We start from the raw sequence: 21,639 nt of genomic DNA, 5'->3' as shown, positions 1-21,639 counted from the left end.
GGGAAACTCCATTACACAGAGAAAAGAAGTATTCCTTGAACCTTTTGCCCTACTTGGAAACTCATGGAGATCATTTTAATTTTCTGGATGGCCCTATATGTCAAAAGCGCAGGTGACATGTACTACCAAATCTATTAGTTCCAGTGTTTGATGTGTGTGTATAAGTCTTTGCTTTTCCCATCATTCTGTTTTTGATGAGAAGATCATGAGGTGGAGCACTGGCAGACTTGCATTGTATTCTTTGCTTGCTGTATGGCCTCAATTCTATATGCACTTTATATTTTTTGTCCATCTGTTTGGGGTAAGTATATTTACATGCTAACCCCTTAGCAGTAAGATGGCTTGTGGAAGCTACAGGAGCATGGGCAATGGGACCAGTGTTTGCTATGGGCTCTACCTGCACCACATCCTGGTAGGCAGTGCCAGTAGACTTTTGTCATTTCACCTGATGATCTGGAGGGAGTTTGGTGATTGCTGAGCAAGTGCCATGTGGCCTTCCAGACTGCTTATATGTGCTCCTTCCTCTTGCCACTTCTGTTTGGATATTCTTGTCTCTAATTTTTACTCAGAGGTGAATCAAATGGTGTGCCAGTGTTGGTCAGGGGAAATTAGCTACTTTCCACCATGAGACATAGCCTCAGGAAAATAAATACCTCTTTACTTCAAAATCAAAAAAGAATGGGTCCCACCTATGTGGTAGGAAGGTAGTGGGATCTGGGAGTTTAAGTGACTCTATTGGAGGACCTTGGGTGGCATCTGGCCTCCCATCTTGCTCTCAGACAGTTTCTTGGAGGCTCATTTATTCCGGACTGTCATTTATGTGTCAGCAGTGTTGGTTTGGACACAGCTCTAATGCTGAGAACATTTTAAGAAAAAAAAAAAAAGATTCTTGGCCAGAATTAGTTTCTCAAATCCCTCTTCCAATTATTGAAAATAGTTTTGCTTTAACAAGCATACTTAACCTCACAGTTCTGCTTCTCATTTGGCTTATCCTCCCATGAAGTCATAATTTTGTGTTTATGATATGGCAGTAGTTACCAAGATGGAAATGATTATGATATCACGGATGCCCAGCATTAGGCATGGGCAAGCATGCAGGGTGGAACCAGGAAGCCACTGCATCCTTGGCCACAACCACTCACTCTTTTCCCCACTCTGCTTTTGTCCAGGACCCCTGAGGCAAGTCATTCTGCCTTACTCAAGCTTGTTCTTATGGTTTGTCAGTTGTGGCCCTAAAGGTTTGGACAACTATTGCTGGACCAGCTGTTATCTGTTGTCTCATGGATTCTGGGATCTTCTCTGGGAATTAGATGAGGCCAGGCTTTCTGGGATACCTTTCAAGTAGGGAAGCTCTACAGCAGATGCACTCAGGGAAGGCAGCTGCAGGAAATCTGGCAGGGATGACTGTATACTTCACTGAGAATAGGAATGAAGCCTAACCATGTACTTGGAGGAGCTGGAAAGAAAAGAGAACTGGAGAAGACAGGGAGGGGAAGTTTCTATATTTATGATTAACCTTCCTGGGAAGCCCACAGAAGAAGAAAGCTATAGCCACCAAAATTTCAAGTAATTAAACCTTCCAGGAGATATCTTAACAAACTTAGAGTTCTGAGTAATACTCCTTAAAAGAAAACAAAAGATGCAATTTTCCCAAAGTAATAGCAAGCACGATACAGTTTTTGCTTATCTGCCTGGACAGTTTTTGAACTTGATGTATTCCTACATTGTTGATACCATTGCTGTGGGTGACTGAAAACCAAACCAGGCTGCTATTCTCCTGCCCGGAGGATCTGTTGGTGTTGGTGTTGCTTCATTCTTAATCTCTCTCTGTAGTGAGTGGAGCTTCTGGATCACTCTGCCTTTTCAGATAAGGGAGGACATAAATTCCTTGGTGTTTTCTATGTGCAGCCACCAGAGAAGCCCGAAATCTCTGGGTCATCTAGTCTGCACCAAGAAGCTCTGCTTTCATAGTGCGCCTGGACTTCCCTGGCACACCCTCAGCACTTGTCTTAGATATCCATGGCCTTCTAAGTTTTTCGTGGAAATATCCAACTTATTTCTCACCAACTTCAGTAGGATAGGAGCACAGTTAGGAACCACTGTGGACAAAACTCAGCTTCCCAGGTAAATGGAAATTAGCTTGACTCTGTATGAATAGTTTGGGATGAGCAAATCTACTGACCTCTGGGTCAGGGCTGGCTCAGGAGTTTGACGACTGTCCCTGATAGAAAATTCTTTTAAACCATCTGATGAAGATGTAAGTGAAAACATTATATGTTCTCATTCATTTGGGGAATATAAACATTAGTGAAAGGGAATATAAGGGAAGGGAGAAGAAATGTGTGGGAAATATCAGAAAGGGAGACAGAACATAAAGACTCCTAAGTCTGGGAAACGAACTAGGGGTGGTGGAAGGGGAGGAGGGCGGGGGGTGGGGGTGACTGGGTGATAGGCACTGAGGGGGGCACTTGACGGGATGAGCACTGGGTGTTATTCTGTATGTTGGTAAATTGAACAACAATAAACAATAATTTTTAAAAAAGTTATATTGATTTTGCCCTCGTTTAAGAATTACTTCGGAGAAAATAACAGCCCTGGCATGAGAAAATAAGTTTGAGTCATGAGAAAACTGAAACGTTGTTTAAGGATTTGGCAGATATATTTCCTGTATTTTCCTGTTCATATATTTTAGTTTAAGTGAGCTGGGGTTAGGAATCTATCCTGTTGCCCGTGGGCTTGCTTTAATCAAGAGAGTACACAGTGTCTCAGCCTCAACGGAGCCTGTGTCACATGTAATTGAGGAGTAAGCACCATGAAGAATTCTTGGGGTGAAGGATGTCAGTGTTGAGCTTGGGACCACTGCAGCATTTTGTAGTTTTACTTCTCATGTAAGGTTGTGAACTATAAATTCATACTTCATTGCTAATAGGTCATTTACATTTTCCATAGATAAAACTCATTTTATAATAACTATTGGTACTATATTAAAACATGATGGTAAGCATTCACAGTGGATCAGCAGCAAGTGTGGCTAACAGGCCCTGGGTTTACCATTTGGGGAATGTTTTCAGAGCAGAGACTTTCCAGGGGTAAATTACTTGCGTACATTTGCTAAGGGAGCCTGATGCTGTTATAATTTATATGCTTAGTGTCTTCCTGAATATTTGCCTGTGATTAACAAATGGATTTGATTTCCACATCACAAAAGCACTCCCTGAGACATTTTTGCTTCCCATTCAGTGCTACGTGAAAAGACCATCAATTCCTTTTCTGGGAGTTTGCAAAGTAGAATTAGAAGTCAGCTGAGACAGTGAGTGTCAAGACCTGGATCTCTGAGGGTCATGCTGAATTATCTCCTGTGAAGTGGCAGTTTTTGAATAACTCTACCTACATTTGGTGTCCATTTCACTGGGTGTTATGTCCACTGGTCACAAAGTATTCAAGGACAATGACTTCAATTAGGAAATCAACACCGTAACTGCCAGCCTATCCTTCGCACATGCCTGCTACCAGGCAAGATGGCTGGCAATTGTGGAAAAGAGTTTTGAATGGCAGAAATGTAGTTTTGAGGCCATTCTAGATAATTGCTGCTGGAGAGTTGAAGCTTTTGGTAGAAGCTTATTTCATGGGCAGATGCTACTATGGAGCCAGAAGTAATTTAGGTCTGCAAATTGGTCCTGTTCTAAAAGTGGTTGCCGCAGATGATTTCAGATTTAAGAGTCCACTGCCAGATTGGACAAAGCCTATCAGAGTTTCAGATCTGTTACAGTTTCTCGTTACCATTGCTTAAGGAATGATTCAGCTAATTAGAGGTGTGCCTCCATGAGATAAGTGTATTCAGTCGTACTTTGTGTTTTGTCATAAGAAGTCTATTTTCACTCCATTTTGATTGTCTCTTGGGATGCAGAGAAAGTCAATAAGTAAAACTAGTTTCTCTGTGAGGATACGTGGGTAAGGCTCCTATTCAGCAAACCCTTCCAGTAGGGTATGGGGGAACTGTGGCAGGGAACACAAGGAGATATGGTAAGGAGTTCCTGGGATGATATGTTGGAAAGGCATCCTATCACATTAACTTCTTTGAGTCAAAGAATATTGGCTTATGCATTAGTGTTTTTGTCTTATAGGGAGATTGATTTACAATGGAAATTCTGGGTAATAGTCCAGCCTTCATAAATTACTTAAAGATGAAACTAGGGGTTCTTAGATAGAAGGAGCAATGATAAAGGCTGAGGCAGGAAGAAGCAAGGATTCAGATGGAACCTGTTTTGGTAGGAAGAATTGAATCTAAGAAGAATCAAAAGTCCAGATTCTTGTGAACATGCTTCCCAGGCATTCCTAGGTCTTTCTATTTGAGTCCCTTGGTGGGCTTTGAAAACACAGATCCCCACACATCTTCCTTTGTTTGTAGCCTCGAGCCTCACAGCCTGCTCCTCTGCAGGCCCAGTGGATTCTCCTTCACAATCAGCTTTGGACTTGAAACCTCTTCGTCCAAGCCCATTGCTCCTGCCGTAGCTCCAACCCTTGTTAGCACTGGGCTCCCTCCCTTCCAGGCTTTTCCCTGGTCTTGCTACTTCTATTCTCAGCAACTCCTCCTGCAGCTGGTGGTTGCGCCTGTTAGTGCCACTACGCAAAACAGTGATAGCTGACACTGAGTGCTTGCTTCCTGCATGACAGGTACCATTCTAAGTACTTTTTAATGTTAACTAATTTATTTCTCCCAATAGCACACCATATAGTATCATTTCCATTTTACAGATGAATAAACTGAGAGGTTAAGAAACTTAGCTGTTAGGGTTTAAGGCTCAGGTGGCTTGGTTTTAGATTCCATGCTCATAATTATGAACTGTATTGAACCAAATTAGTCCTTCCATGTGATAGCCATCCTAAATCCTTTATGAGAACCTGAAACAAATTTATGTAGCTTCTTTGTCCAAAAACACATAGCACATTGGCCTCAGAGAGACTGACAGCAAATTAGAATGAGGATCATCAGAATGATAAAATCACTTTACATTGTGTGTGGTTTTACAGTTGGCAGGTTCCTGTCACATCCTTCCTCACCTGGTCCCACTGCTCACTGCCCTGTGTAGGAATGCTCAGCATCTACTGACACCACCACTTTACAGACCAGACTGGCTCTAGGTAGGTTATTTGCCTCTCTGAGGCTTCACAACTGGAAAGCACTGGAACCAACCTTAGAAGCAGCAGCTCTTTTTTTTTTTTCCTTCTTTCTTCTTTCCCTAAGTGAACAGAGATGGTGAATAGATTTTGTCTTAAATTCAACCCTAAATGATTGCCTGGGCTGCCTGGAACATTTGTAGGGGAAGACTTTGAGGCTGAGTCCAGTGTCAGTGGGAAGATATCCTTGGTAGGTTACTGACATCTGCCCTGGGCCCAGTGAGGTGTAGTTGCCATCTCATGTAAGGAGACTTTCTCTGAGTTTTCATTTGATGCTCTCTGTGGAAATCACAAAACAACATTGCAAGTAACCTTTTAGACATTTCTCTTCTCTGTCCAGAGAAGGCACCATCAGTCAGAGATGTGCTGCCCCCATGGCCTGTTCAAGTTACTTCCATGCTGACTTGAAACCTTGATGAATGGCAGAGCCCTCATGAGGTGACATCTGAGCATCTCTGGGGGCTGTCAGTGTGGCCAGGCCATCAGCAGGATGTAGCACCTGCATGAGTTTTCATTCACTGTGAGTTCAGGCGGAAAGCTGCTTGGTTATACACACCTGTTGTCTATTTAACATGGTTGTTCAGTGTTTTAGAGGAAGGGGAAACAGGCCAGGGTTGATCAGTTCCTACAGAGTGGGTTTCACACTCATATGGAGATTTAACATTTTTTAGTGCTTCCTTGATTTTTGCACTGCTTGAGATCTTCCTTCTGAGCTAGAAAACAATGGACCTTTATTTGGTCATTTCTCACCATGGTCACAGGTGAGGTGAGTGGCTGACTAAGAGCACACAGTGGTGCCGGCGTAAGGCCTGGAGCTTGCACAGCACACAGTATTCATGGGGGCAGAAGAGTTCATCTCTATCACGTTGCTTCTTGAGGGAAACTCCAGGAATCACCGCAAGGGCAGTAGATCAGCCATCTTCTATGAAAGCATTGTAACCCCAGAACGCTAATAAATGCGAATCTATGGCACACTCTTGAGCTATTGTGCATCCAAAAGCGATTATGGAAATTATGCTGGTAAATCTCAATTACTTCCACATTATCTGGCTCTGCTCCAAGACTACTTTCCATCCCATCCCTCCCCTGTCATGCTATTCTTTTCATATTCTGTCTCCATGGGGCTCTGACAATATGCAGTAAAGTATACAGATATGAAATATGGAACTGGCATTTCCCCCATAATTATCTCTGAATCAGACATAATTTTAGTGAGACTGCTTGGTTTCTGAGATGAGAAACCTTGGTGAATCCTTTTAAATGGATCAATCTTTTCCCATTGTTCTGTGGAATCTGTGTAAGACTGCCTTATACAGCCATTGTCCTCCTAGTTCCTTTTTTTCCCTAAAATTCTTTTTAAAGCTTCTCATTCTTTAAGGAAAGAGGCATTTTGAATTTTTTTCATAGTTTGTAAATCTTAGTTTATGTTCAAGCTGTAGAAGTTCTCATTCCAAACAGTTCGTTCTGGAAACAATGCTTCCCATCTTCTAGATAAACATGTGCTAGCCTTTTGTTACTTCTTACTTTACCCACTGTTTATTTTCCTTAAATTAAATTGCTCCACAAGTATTAGGTTTTTATAACACTCAAATTCTGCATAATACCTCTCTTTCTAATTAGTTATCCTGTGAGGGGCTATGTATTGTTTCTTTTTTTCCTTTTTAGAGTTGAGAAAAATAATCATAACCTAAACCTAACAGGATGTTTTAAGATCATCATTCTGTTGTCATTAGCTCTTGTTACCCAGCCACTTTAAAAAACAAATGTCTCCTTTCCTTTCCTGGAAAGCAACCATGGGTGGGTAGATAGGGAGAAGGTTGGTGGGGAGGTTAGCCTCGGCACCCATGAGTGGATAGGTCCTCCAACCCTAGACTTCCAGGTAACCTTAAGGTTTCAAGCACTAACCAAGTTTGGCCATCTCATTTCTTGAGCATGCAGCATACGGGTGGACTTCCCAGATTGCCAGATCCCCGCTGTTCCCTTCATGCAGCCCTGCTCTCTCTTCACAACCTGACAGGCATTGGTCAAGGTGCTCACCCCTGTGCATCAGCTGTATCAGATTGAAATAGGAATCCTAGTAATACCAGCCTCTGAGATGTCCTGAGCAAATTCCCATAGAATATTTAGACCCACATCTGGCACATGGTATGGGCTGTAAAAGTGTTTGCAATGATACTCTTTAACTTTGTTGTCTTGTGTTTTATTTTCGCTTAGTACTTATCACCAATTAATGTACTCTCTCTATATTCTTATTTTGTTTCTCTTCTGACCCACTAGAAGATAAGTTCCATTAGGGTAGAGACCTTTGTCTGTTTTGTTTACAGTTGGGTCAGTGGTACCTGGAACAGTACAAACATATGGCAGGTGTCCACGCATAGTTCAGAGCATGAAAGATACCACTATGCTATATAGAGGTCAGTGAAAAGACCAAGCAATCATGAATGGGGTTCAGGTGGAGGCCAGAGAGATGCAATTTTGGAGCTTCCTGTTTTCTAGATGACTTCAGTACCAGAAATGTCATCATCCTGGGTTCTCCAGCCTTCAAAGGACAGGGCTAGGGCTAGGGCTTGAGGTAAATTTTCAGAATTAGTCCTGAGCAAAATACTTGCATCTCCTTGAGTGTTAGTTAGGAGAATTGGGGAATCTGGACCAAAGTCACACAGGAGTTTACAACTCAACCAAAGATGCAGTAGAGCAAGATCTCTGGAGAAAGTGGCATGCTACACATGTCTGCTCAGGTCAGCATCTTGTCTGCCACACAGGTGGTGTTGCATCAAGCAACACAGACAACACAAAGTTTAGAAAGTGATAGCCCTTTACTGGGAGTTACTTATGGCTGACTATGGAGGAAATAAGATCAGTATCCAATAACTGAAATGCAGCTTAAGAAAAAAGTTGTCACATATTTCTCTTAATTCCAATAGAACTCTGCACTGTCCTCCCAGAAAATGCATCTATGAATATCAATACACAATGTCATCAATGGTTTCAGGGCCTCAGAGACATCCTGAAAAGCATCCAGGGACATCTTAGTGCCATGACTTCTTGGATAGGAATTGGTGATATAATGCAGGCCAGAGGTGACAATCTGCTTTAATTCACTTTCCAAAAATGTTGAACCCCATTTTGAGTGTGAAGCTCATTAAACTGGAAAGTTAAATGAGCTGATGTTCAGTCAATAGGACTGACTTTAATGAGAAGACACAGCGTATCACACAGGAACAGTGAGCAGAGAGAGCCATCACTGAGGACTTCAACAGTCTTCATAGTGGTAAAGCTGCAAGGTGATAATCCATCATCTGCAGACAGAGCATCAGGTCGCAGACAATTTGCCAGAAGTCCATGGAAAAACCCATAGCCCATTGGATATGCAAGGCTACATTTTGGAAAGAACATCTGTCCAGTACATACAGTAGGGAAAACAGTTTCAAAAAGCCACCAAGTTTCACCTTTCACACAGAGAGATTTCTTTGTTTGATTCAAATGCTTGTGGAGAGAACAGTTTGATTGGCTGGACTTGGTTCTTTGGGGGTCCTCTTGACTAGACCTGATTAGGCCTATGCACATGCTCTTGCCAGGCCCAGGATGGCTTCTAGGAAATGCAAGGTGAACAGCTTTCCTGGAAGTGCCTTTGCTCACATTGCACAATCTTGATCTCTCCTGGGTGGCAGCCTCCTTCACTGTGCTATTTCCTAGTCCTTTTTATAGCCTTCCTCCCTCTGCAAACCTCCCTTGGCCTGGGTCCTGTGTACCTTCCACATAGAATGTCCACCTGATGGTCTCATCCACTTTCTGGTTTTAAAATTCACTTATAAGCCAGTCATTTCCAAATCCTTCTGTTCATCTTTGGTCTGTCCTCAAAGCCCCCTGTTTACACATCTACCTGCCTTCTTGCCATGTCCATTAGAATATTTAATAGGAATTTCAAAGTCAATATGAATATAGCCTAAGTCTTGATTGCCACCACCCTTCCTCCTCTCTAGAATTCCCATTTCAGGAAATGAGACCACCACCTCCTCAGTTCACTTAAGTAAAAACAATAGAAGCTTCCGTGATTCCTTCCGTCCCCACTCCCACACGTCCAATCTGTTGACAAGCCCCGTTTCCTCTGGCTTCAAGTACACTGGAGCATCCTCTCCACCCATCCCCACTGCTGTCAGCCCTGCTCATCCTGTCTGGCCTGAACTGGCAACAGGTCCCCACGTGGTTTCCCTGTCTCCATCTGGCCTTCTATAGTACTGTCTCCACACAGCTGTGAGAAGGTCTTTCACAATCTCAATTAGACCACAGCACTGCCTTGGACGTTTTCTGCTAACAATGGGTGTAGTTGGTCTGCTTTATCCTGGTTTTCCAAGCTGGTCTGCCCCCATGTCCCTGCCTGACCATAGATGTTTTCCTTTTCCTGGAATACAAGTTGATTCCCACCATGGGCCTTCTATGATGACTGTTTCTCCAGAATGCTCTTGCCCTCACTTTTCCATGACTGGGTCTTTCTGTCATCCAGGAGCCTCATGGTGGGAGAGGTCTTTCTGTGCAAGTAACCTAAGGGAACCACCCACTCTATGGTACCCATTGCTTTTGTGCTCTGCCCTGATTTTAACAGTGTCAGATATGTTCTTGGTGGTTCTGTGCCTTTTTACTGTTTCTTCCCTAAATGGTATCTATGACACAAGCAGATGTTGATTGCCACCATAATAGAGAGATGTCTCCTAAAGGGATGGCATACCTCAGAGCTTGAGGCCTCTAAAGAAGTAGCTCAGACAGACCCAGGAGCCAGATCCCATTTCTATGGCTGAGGATGGTGGTACTTCTTTCTTTTCTAGGTTCCTCCCTCATAGTGTGGGATGGCTGGAGTGGACCTTAGGTTCTAAACTAGACACCAGTGGGTCCAGACGGGGAGGAAAAGCCAGACAGCATCTACCTGAATTGCATCTCTGAACAGATTCAGAGAGCCACAGGAAAATCCCTCATGTCTCCAGTAAGCTTTCATGATTTTGTGCTCTAGAGCTTTATTAGTCAACAGTGGTACAAGCATTGATCTGGAGGTTGGAGTCCAGGAGTTTGAAACTGGGCTCCAATCGTGTGTGTGTGTGTGTATGTGTGTGTGTGTGTGTGTGTGTGTGTGTGATAGGTTAGGAATTGAAAGACAAGGGAATGAGAATGGATAGCATGGGGAAGCAAAGACCTGGGGCATTTGAAGAAGAACAGGCCTTGAGGGGGGCCCCACTGTGAGGCTCTGGTAGCCAGGGGCCTCTAGGCATCTGTGGGTAAGTACCTAGGAGGACACTACAAAGGGTGTGGGGAAGAAAAAGAGGATGACACAGACCCAGGTCAGAGAAGCTGCCCAGGGTCCTGCCCTTGTACTCCTGCTTTCAGTTTATATCCCCTTACTCCCATCTTCATGACTCCAAAGTAAATCCTTAATTCTTCATTTCTACTGGTCCCAGATAGGCACTGTAATAGGTGTTGTGGCCCCCTTCCTTTTTTGTATACTTTAGTCATTTTTATTAATCGTGTCTCTGGAATATAATTTATAGTGATTCATTGACTCTAAGATGTTATGAAATATGACATATTCTAATTTCAGAGATGTTAAAAGGTGGTATTATACAGAATGTGTCATTTAGAACCAATGAAATGGGGCGAGTTTCAGACTGGGGACTCTTTGTGCTTCCCCTTGGCTGCACCTGTTTGTTTTAACCTGCCTCTTGAAGCACAGAGGTACATACTGACACAGCCTCACCAGTCATGGGACCATGGTGCTGGAGGTACCTCAGGCTGGTCTCCAGGGTCATGAGGTCCATAGACAGAGAAGGGGTGGAAGGACTCAGTCATGCTGGTGAATTTTTTTTTTTTTTTAATTTCCCTAGTCAACTCCTTAGAATATCTGCTAAGTAAAGTTTCCAGGGGCTCCCAGATCATTCTAAGCAAGGTCAAGGTTACATTTCATCCTCCTGGCATCTTTAAAATGTAACTTCCCATCTACTAGGATTTCCTAGACAGTTTGGCCACTACAAACTGACACCCTAATACAATTCAGTGTTCAAACTTGGCTGGAAGTAGGCTCTGTGCATGCAGTTTGCAGTGGCCACAGGCCCCACCATCCCTGGAGGTCTGGCTCCTTTAGGCCCAGGATGTTTCAAAGTTAGAAGTTACTTTGCCTTTAAACATTTCCCAATGGGCATAAGTTTCTTATTAGATACGTATACTTAAGATATGCATTACAATTATTAAGAATGGGTGTCCCACAAAAATCATAAAATGCTCAAGCTTCATTATTAGGACCAATTAAACTGTGACCGAGTAAGAGAATATGTATTGAAAGAACTTGGAGATATTTTAGTTTTGATAAAGTTTTCATTTTGGAATAACTTCAGTTTCACAGAGAAGTTGCAAAGATAATACAGAAAGTTCATGTTCACCCTATTCTTTCATGTTAATATCTCCCATAACCATGCTACATTTGCCAAATCTAAGAAAGTAACATTAGGAAATTACTATTAATTAAACTCTAGACTTGATTTGGATTTCATTTGTTTCCCAACAACTCCCTTTTCCTGCCCCAGAACTGCAGTAAGATGTCATATTACATTGAGTCATCATGCCTTTGAGTTCTCGTCTGTGACAACTTCCCAGACTTTGTTTTTTTTGTGATCTTGACAGTTTTGAAGATAATTGATCAGGTATTTTCCAGAATGCCCCTCGGTTTGGGTCTGTCTGGTGCTTCCTTGTGATTAGACTGGGGTTATAAATTTTTGGAAAGAACATTGCAGAGGTAAAATGCCTGTCTCACATTATATCAGGAAAACATGACCTAAATATGATTTGTTGCTGATGAAGTGAATGTTGATCACTTGGTTAAGGGGTTGTCTGTCAAGGTGTTCCTACTGTCAAGCTACCGTCTCTCCTTTTCTGAACCCTATTTAGAAGTGAGTAACTAAGTCTAGTTAATGCTGAAGGAGGGTCATTGAGCTATACCTCCTGAAGGAAGAGGGATTTATGTATATTATTTTGAATTCATCTGGAAGGAAAATTTTCTCTTCTGTCATGGATATGTATTTTATTCTTCAGGTTCTAATGCAACATTATGTTAATTATTTTGCTCAGCTTTGGCCATCGGAGCACATTCAGGTTGGCACCTTGGTCCCTCTGGCATGCTCTTATCTATTTATTTTTTTGAGCATTTCCTTGATTTATGGCATTGTAAGATGCTCTATATCATCTTGTACTTTCCCTGTCACAAGCTAATGGTCAATCATTTCTCCCAGAAGCTCTGGCCACAGTTGCGCTTGTTGTTTCTGGGGTGTTCCTCCTGCTAGGATCTCCCAACACACAAAGCTAGGAATATATATATATTAACCCACATATCACATATATTTATAATTATTTCTGCATCCTTTCATATGTATATGTTAGGTTAAGCATAAATTTATACATATATCTCTGATCCAGGATCCCATCCAGAATGCTGAATTATATTTAGTCATCATGTCTCCTGAGGCTCCTCTCAGCTGTGGCAGTTTCTCAGACTGGTTGTTTTGATGACCTTGACAGTTCTGAGGAGTATTGGTCAGGTATGTTGTAGATCGCTTCTTAATTGGAGTTTGTTGGATGATTTGTTCAGGATTCAGTTGGTGTTATGGGGTTTCATGATGAAAATTGCCATTTTCATCACATCATACCCAAGTTACATACTATGAATGTGACTTATCTTGTTGATATTGACCTCAATCACCTGGCTGGGAGTGTCTGTCAGCTTTTTTCACTCTAAAATTACTCATCTCCCCATACTTTCCTCTTTGGAAGTCACAGTGTGTGCACATACCCGAGGAGTAGAGAGTTATACTCACCTCCTACAGACTGAAGTATATACATGAATCATTTGGAATTCTTTTGCACAGGAGATTTGTCTCCTCTTCCCCACTTATTCAATCATTCATTTGTTTACATTATAGAGACTCATGGATGTTTATTTTTTCCTTTGAGGAGTTCTGATCCAATTATCACATTATTTTGTTGCTGAGCTTTACTCCAACTTTGCCCCATGTATGGATACATCCAACTCCATCTTCTACATCCCTTGCCCCAGTCTTAGAATCAGCCATCTCTCCATTGAGCCTGGATTCCTTTTGTTGAAGAATAGTATTGACAACCAAGATCTGGGTGCTGCATGTGCTTGTTGTTACTGAGATACCTTTGCTTCTGGGTTCTCTCAGTCTCCAGAGGCAGCAGATAATATGCATGTGTAGTAACCCATGTATCTAATCTTATCTATAACAATTTCTACATGTAACCAGCTACATCTGCAATTAGGTGAAACAGAGTTCAAACTGATGTTTCCAACTCATATTCACTATCCCATGGACCATTCTAGCTTCTTCTCGTTGCTTATCTGTAATCTCCTGCTCTAACATAGAGACCAGATTTCTACCATCCATCATCCAGTTACTTAGGTGTTCAATTCCGGTATACATCTACAGCACAATTATTGACCTAAACCCCCATGGGAAGAGTTTGCCAACTACAGTAGAGTGCATGTGTATTTCTTTTGCCTTTAGTCCTACAGACTTCCTTTTTAAAGTTACTCAGGTCAGGACCTATTTTTTAGTAGGCAATCTGATTTAATGTGAGTGTCAGCTCAAAATATTTGGATATGGATAGGTAAGTAACTGAAACTTGGGATAAAATTTGAGATTTGAGAATAACTTAAGTAAATAATAAGTTAAGTAAAAAATTTATTTAAAATAATCCTGATATGCTTTAGTCTGAAAAGTTGACATTAATGGCTCTGGATCCTTGCTCATGGATTTTTTCAAACAGAGTTTGGGAAAAATGAAGTGACATAGCTATTTTTGTCTTTTATAAGGTCAGCATAGGTAAATGTCTCTGGGAAGAAGTAGAAAGGGAAAAAAACCTAGGTTGGCAGGTTCATTGTGTTCTGTGATTTGTATCCATATATGCACAAAGGTGTATGGAGTCATGGTATCCTTAATAACATTGGATATTTGTATAAAGGAGCAAATGGCAATGATTTTTGATTCTGAAAGCAATAAATAAATTTTACTGCCACGGAGCCCTGCATGATGAAGTTGACATCATATCGAGATTCTTCCCATACTAGAATATTATTTATGCTTTTTAAGTTGAAAAAATTGTTCCAGGGAACTCTTTTAATATTTCTCTTTTCCCCATTTCAATGAATTAAGTCAGCTTCCTAAAATAAAATCTAGGTTAGTGAGTTATTTGTAACTCCCCTGGAAAAGTTAAGGACCCTGCATTCTTTTATACACAAATGTATGTGCTCATGTGGAAAAATGTATCTGCAATGGTCATGTGTCCATGAGGTGGTGGCCATCCCCAGATTAGGCACGACCATATTCTTCCCTTTGGGTCTCATACTCACTTTTTAATATATTTCATGAGCATCTAGGATGAGGAGAGGGACTCACTTTTTACCTTCCTAGTCTTGGCATTTATCACAAGTCCTTAAACCGCCTCACCTCTAAACTAAGTTAATTGTCTGGCATTAACTTCAAACCTACACTGATGTTCATTGAGTTCCCATAACAAGTATTTATTGTCCATCTGAAAAGTTAGGTTTTCAGGCAAAAAAATGAAGAAGAATGCCATCCTATCCCTACTGAGAATTTTCCAAGCTCCCCCCCATCTAAAATATTTGTTTCTACAGGGAACCAATTAGGAACTCACTCTTTAGTGCATCTTAGGCCACTTTCTCTTCCAGTTAGGGAATTCTCCCTTGAAAGTTACCATTGCCATTCCCTTGCATAGTTAGATGTAGCTCCCTATAGGCACTGCTGTGACCTGCTGGATCCTGGCTTCTAGACCCCCTGAAGCTTTTATTTATTCCATTAAACATACCTTGTTTTTTTTTTTTTTTTCCATTAAACATACCTTGTGATGATGCTGGAAAGTCCCACAGTCCTGAGTCATGGGAGGATGACTTCTTTTGATACTCCTGCTTAGGTGGTTATTTTCTTGTTTTGCAGACTTGAAACTGGATTGCTAATGCCTGTCCTTCATAAACAGCTCACCAACTAGAAGATTCTCAGTGTCATAGTGTATACCATTCTCTTGATAGGGGCATTTGTCTGTGTTTCCATGTTAGGTGCCTTGTTGCATTACCATGATTACAACTCATCCTATTTCTTAAGGAGTAGGATATGTGCCAATACCTCCAACCAGGCTCAATATCTTGTTTTTACCCTTTTGTGCTCAATATTGAATTTTATATTTGTGAAGGATCCTTCTTTCCCAGATGCCTTCATGAGGATGCCTATGCAAATAACCCTGGCATGTTCATTCATGCCTGCCCCTCTTTTCTTGATAACCTCTAGTTTGGATGGAGACTCACACTAGAGTAAATGCACACCCACAGTGCTGTATGGGATGTAATAGAGAATAACGGACCTGTGCCAGTCTTCCTCCCATCCACTTCTTTCAATTCCCATGGTTCTCTCATCATGTCCATCAGAAACTGGGAAGATATTCTCAACTTGTTCCTCTGTTACACCTCCTTTTCCACATTGAAATCACCAAACTCCTGCAGACATGTTATCCTCAGTAGTTCTGTGTCTTCTCACAGCTTTATATCCATCTCGTTGACTTTAATTTCAAACTTCTTCAATTCTAACTGGATCCTATAACCATCCAACTCCCACTTTTGTTCCTTTTGAAACCATCCTTCACACAGTTTCCAAAGTGACTCATCGTTCATCGGCTTTCCATGACTCACATAATGAAGTACTTACAAGACTGTGTGTGACTGCCTCTGTTTGCTTCTCGAGCCATGTTTTGACACTCTCCACCTCTAGCTTGTTACCCTGGAGCTATGCTGTCCCCTGAGGTAGGCACCAGTCCCAGCTGGCTGCCAAGTCTCTGAAATGTGGTCAGTCCAAACTGAGATGTGTTATATATGTAAAATGCACACTGGGTTTTGAAGGATTGTTATTTTTTTTAAAAAAGAAAATGAAATGCCTCATTGGTAATTTTTTTTTCCATTGGTAATTTTTATACTGGTTGTGTGTTGAAAAGGTAATAGTGTGAATATATGAAGTTAAATAAAATTTCAAGTTGATTTCACCTGTTTCTTCTTATTCTTCTAGTGTGGCTACTGCAAAACTTAAAATTACATCTGTGGCTTGTGTCTGTGGCTCACATGAGACTTCTGTTGGACAGTGCTGCCCTGGACTGAACACACTGTGCTGTTCCATGCTCTCATGCTTTTGTTCTTGATGTTTCCTCTGCTTGAAATATATCCCTATCCTCTATTTTTTGCCTACAATTTTGTTGTCTTTCAAGACTGAGTTAAGTGACCCCCATTTGAGTTCCAGAGCATACTTGTTTACCTTTATCATAGCACTTATAACAAAATATGTGTTAATATGGTTCTCATTCCTTCTAACGGGAATAGGGATGGTGCATATTTACTTAGTTTTAATCCCTAACACCTGCCACTTACACATAATAGGCATGCAATAAATGTTGCAGAACTAAATTGTAGAATAAAGTTCTAAGTCTTGTGTAGGAATGGGACAACATGCTATCATTTTGAAGGACATTATTGAACTTGGCAATAATATTATCTCTAGCTTATAAATATATACTCACTGACATGAAAAATTAGTAAGAATTTATGATCCAGGGAATGGACTAGGATATATATCTTATTTATTCAATATATACCAGACACTAGCATTTACTGGGAATCTAGATTGCATATAAAACATTTATTGGTGCATTTTCCTGATTCTAAATACTTCCATTTAGAGTAGGAGTCAATTGTGTAGGCTGATTATTCTTTAAGATAATCTTAATTTCATTATTATATCCATGTCAGAAATTGAGAAGTAGAGTATAAATAAAAAGTTATAAAAGTTAACTTTTGTTAAAAGTTCTAAACTCCTACGGATTCTCAGAAATTTTTACAATGTTGAATCTATAATGATGAATATTTGCTATTTTTCTGTGCATTCTTTTTGCCCTACCTTTGGATAAAAGCCTTCCAAGTCCCCATGGGAAGCCAAGCTTCCCCCACCTCAGTCTTTTTGGAAACATCTTCACTTTGGGGAGATCACAACCTCAGACATTTCTTATCACCACAGCCATCTGTCTCAACACAATATTTAGTTCAGGGATGGGCATAAAGGCTAAGAGTGACCCATACATGTCTGACTCAGACTCAAGCCATTGGAGAAGAGGCCCTATGTTTTCAATGGCATTGGTAACTGTAAGGACCATGGCAGCTTGGAGCTATCTTTGATTTGTCAGTGGTTGCTCATTAGTCATCTCTGTTATTTATGCTGGTTTGAGTTGAGATTCTGTCATCTGTAGTCAAAAAAGCATAAAACATACTCTCTCAGCCCTTGGGAACTGTGCTCCCTGAACATGGCCTCATTGAAAAGGTACTGGGTAGCATGTAGAGAGTACAGCAATTAAAATCTCAGGTTTGCAAATTTGGGCCATTTCCTCATGTCTGAGACTCAGTTTCCCCATGTTTAAACAAATAGTAATCAAAGAACCTGCCTCACAGGTTTTTCATAGGAATTAAATGAGCAAATACATATAAAACACTTAGCAAAGGATTTGGCCCATTAGTATTTAATAAATATGCTAGCTGTAGAGTTGATTATGATAATGATGATGATGATATTGCAACAATTCTTCCTGGCAGTTTCTAGGGCTTTTAAAGACCCCTGAATTTTGTGATTCAAGATGGAAAGTTTCAAGAATCAGGCACTCTTCTGTGTTCCCAGGTCTCTCTCTGTTCTGTATCTGACCTGTAGATGGTCCTTTGGCACATAGATCTGGAACTCATTTCATGGGTCAAGAGCCATATTGTTAAGAATACAATTTTAAAAGTTCCTACAATGATTATCTCTGCAAAATCTGAGTCCAGAGAAATATTTTTGTCATATGGACCATCTCTTAATGATTGTGTTAATATCTCACAAATGACAAATGGTTTTAGCCTCTGTAATGAAAAGTTTATTTATATGCTGCAAGATAGATTATTGAGACAAAAAATCCAGGCATTCTTTCACAGCAAACCATTCTAAAGAAAGCTGGTTCTTTCCTGCCTATAGATACTTGAGAAATGGTTAACATCCTCTTTGATTCCAAGCTTTCAGTAGTAGTTAGCCTTGGTGGATTATACAGATACAAAGAACGGTTTTCATTTCAAAACTGATAATTAGACGACGATTGCTTAACACAGTGCTTTTCATTCTAATGGAAGCCCAGTGACTGTGATCAGGGGACTGTTTAACCGTGGGCTAATTACTATCAAATGTGGCTTTTGAAGATGGAGAATTGCTACATCATCCCAGCAGTCGGCAATATAAAAGAACATGTTAGAAACCACTTAGGTTTAAGAAACAGCAACATCTTTTCCAAAGTTGCTAAACTACCTCTTTGTATTTTAGTTATTCATCTTGATAAAGTTAAGCAGGAAGTCAGACTTTTCAAGATTTTCATGTTTTTATCTTTTGAATGATAGGGAACATTCTAGAGTGTGGTGAAAATGTGTCTGCTGCACTTGGAAGGCTCCAAGAAGCTTTCCCTCTCACTTATCTCCCTGGGAAATGTCAGCTGGATTTCTTATGGCTCTGGGATCCTTCAATGTCCAACTGGGCACTGAGTGGAATGTCCAGCACTGCCACGTCAAGCAGTTCTGTTCTTAATCCTGTAAGGCCAGAGTGCTGTGGAGACAGAAAAGTTAGCTATGAGGAGCTGCGATAGCATTTTATGTGGCTCTGGGTAGTCACTGATATTTCGAACTAGAATCAAGCTGAAAGAGTCTTTTCCTGTAACCTCCTCATTCCTAGATAAGAAAACCAAGGCCCAGAGAGCACTCCCAGTTACAAAGGCCACACAATGGGTGCATAGCAGAGTTATGTGGAATGCAAGTCCCTCATTGTAGGGCCAGTGTGCTTCTCCCTGCCAGGTTTTAGGAACATTTCTTGGTGGGCAGAAACAAAGGAAGAAGTAAAGAAAATACATATAACGGAGTTAAGATTTTGGTAAAGAATAAAATGCACTTCTCAGTATGAGCAAAGGATAAAAGCTATCATTTTCTCTTGAATCTGTAGGGATGCAATTTTTGGTGTATCATTCCATACTCTAGGATTGGAAAGTGCATTTTCTTTCGGTGGAAATGGTATGCACGTGTGTTCTAATGGCGGATGGCAAGGCATGATTCACTGGGTTGGTACAGTTAGGGATATTTTTGTATGCAGAATATGATTGGCTATCTTCTGTGTACCTCATGGTAAAAGTAATTTATTGTATTAGATTCTGTTTGCTGCATTTCTAAAATACACCTATTGGAAGTGAACTTAAATTTATTCAAGTTCTGAATTAAACTCCATGAAGAAAGTCTAGAACTAAAACGAGAATAAAATTATAGAATTTTTAAATTCTCAAGACAGAGCAGCCAAGGGCCCACTGAGTGAAGCCCCATAGAGAGGAGGCTTTTAAGCAAGCATAAAGGATGGTTGCTGTTTTAAATTCGATTTCCTCCCTGTATTTTGTTTGTTCCAAACCAGAACATTTTGCATTCTTATTGATTCAAGGTCATAATAACAGTGTTTTCAAAAATACAACTTTCATTTTCACAGAGTACTGTCACATATATCATTCACTTAATTCTTATAATAATTCTATAATGTAGTCAATTTTCATCTTATTTTACAGATTAAAAGCCAGATTCAAAGAAATCTGCTGGTTATGGAATTCCAGACTTGGATTGGAAACTGGCCTAGCTTTTACTTTCTGGGCTGGTCAGGTATTTGGTCTTTTGACACCTCAGTTTGCTCACCTGGAAATAGGGTATTACAGTAATACACTCACCATAGGTGACCTAGGAGAAATAAATGAGACAATGTGTGCAGAGCAGCAAGTGCAGCTCCTGTAACATGGTGAGCCCTCTGGCAGTGCCACTGTCCTAGATGATTGGGGGCTTCCATCCTCCTTCTTCCCTGACACTTGCAACATCTCTGGGAAAGGGACTGTGACTTGTCACATCCCTTTGGAATCTATTGCACAAATAACAGATGAAATGGATTTTCACATGTAACCAAAGTAGAGGCTTTTTTTTAAAGTATGGGAGGTAGGTTTTAGGACTCAAGGTCCTTTTGTAAAGGATAGTGGGCTGAGAAGCTCTTTTCCTTCTTTGGAGGTTTTCCTGCTGGGCTTGATGAGGAGCACACAGCTTGTTGGTCTCCACACCTCTCTGGAGGGTTTGGTCCCTACCTTTCACCCTGATAAGACCTTCCTGGGTGTCCCCATGTGCTGGCTGTCTTGCCCTTGAGCACTCCTGGGGGATGGCATCCCCTGTCCTGGCCTCTGAGGCTGAGCAGGAGTGGCAGGGGCAGTGAGCACTACCTTGACATGTCTACACAGAAACAATTTTCAAACTTGTGTCAGGATGGAGCATCAATTGCCTATTTCTTTATAGAAGAGAACATCTGACAGGGACACATTAGGGGCTTAATGATCATATTTCCTTCAGAGACTTTTGGTTTCAAAAGGGATCAGTTCCAAGCAATATCGGAAGAGGAAGATAGAGGAAACAAAGAGCATGCATATTCCCCACCTGTCTGTCTCAGGAGGCCCCCTCCACATTTTTAAGCCTCCAATCCTGGAAATAAAACCCAACAAAAATCCAAAACACTTCCTCCTTGTATTGATCTCTTGAGATTTTTTTTTTAAGATTTTTGTTTATTCATGACAGATACACAGAGAGAGGCAGAGATAGACAGAGGGAGAAGCAGGCTCCCTGCAGGCAGCCCAATGTGGGACTCGATCCCAGGACCCTGGGATCACCACCTAAGCCAAAGGCAGACGCTCAACTACTGAGCCACCCAGGTGCCCCAGTCACTTGAGATTTCTGTCAGGGTAGCATTTCAGCTTTTTGGGGTATGTTTCAGGACCTTTCCTTTCTACTGGGAAGAGGGTGAGGAGTCTGTTGTTCCCAAGACAATTAGCTCTGTGGCTGGTTGCAATTTGCACAAGTTGCCTTCCTTCCTCAACACTTAGAGAAATAAACCCAGTTCATGTGAGGTGTGGGGGTTTAAAACAGTGAAATCCCTGAAGTGTAGAGGGTGACAGTACCAAGCAAGAATCACAGGAAGTGGAGGGAGTTGAGCCTTGTTTCTCCAGATACAGCTTGGCCCATTCAAGCCACTCTGAACAATTGTGTGGACAGCTATGGTCAGGTGTGCTCTTAATATGGTTTATTCCAGACAGAATTAATTTTTAAAAAAATGCAAGCCTTATTTATAGGGCCATTGTGAAAGACACTAAGTAAGTCATTCAAAGTGAAACAAAGCCTTTTAAAGAAGTTACAGATTTGGGGATCCCTGGATGGCTCAGCGGTTTAGTGCCTGTCTTTGGCTCAGGGCATGGTCCTGGAGTCTCAGGATTGAGTCCCAAATCAGGCTC

The 21,639-nt window shown here is 41.2% G+C and overlaps 1 long non-coding RNA gene across 9 annotated transcripts in view; it reads left to right on the top strand.

Annotated features, from left to right (window-relative positions):
• The first annotated feature begins 938 nt into the window (after positions 1–938).
• The window catches only part of LOC144300674 (uncharacterized), a 63,711-nt gene continuing 43,010 nt past the window's right edge, over positions 939–21,639 (top strand). For 3 of the 9 annotated variants that reach the window (XR_013367470.1, XR_013367477.1, XR_013367472.1), the window contains exons 1-6: positions 1,065–2,124; positions 4,409–4,674; positions 5,032–5,142; positions 10,002–10,156; positions 12,631–12,752; positions 19,891–19,981. This is a non-coding gene — a long non-coding RNA (uncharacterized LOC144300674). Of the gene's footprint in view, positions 2,125–4,408; positions 4,675–5,031; positions 5,143–10,001; positions 10,157–12,630; positions 12,753–19,890; positions 19,982–21,639 lie in introns of all 9 variants that reach the window. The other 6 variants (XR_013367469.1, XR_013367473.1, XR_013367471.1 and 3 more) reach the window with 5 other exon arrangements.

Source organism: Canis aureus, chromosome 28 (assembly GCF_053574225.1).
Source record: "Canis aureus isolate CA01 chromosome 28, VMU_Caureus_v.1.0, whole genome shotgun sequence".
Classification (NCBI taxonomy): domain Eukaryota; kingdom Metazoa; phylum Chordata; class Mammalia; order Carnivora; family Canidae; genus Canis; species Canis aureus.
This window is presented reverse-complemented; position numbering and strand designations above follow the sequence as displayed.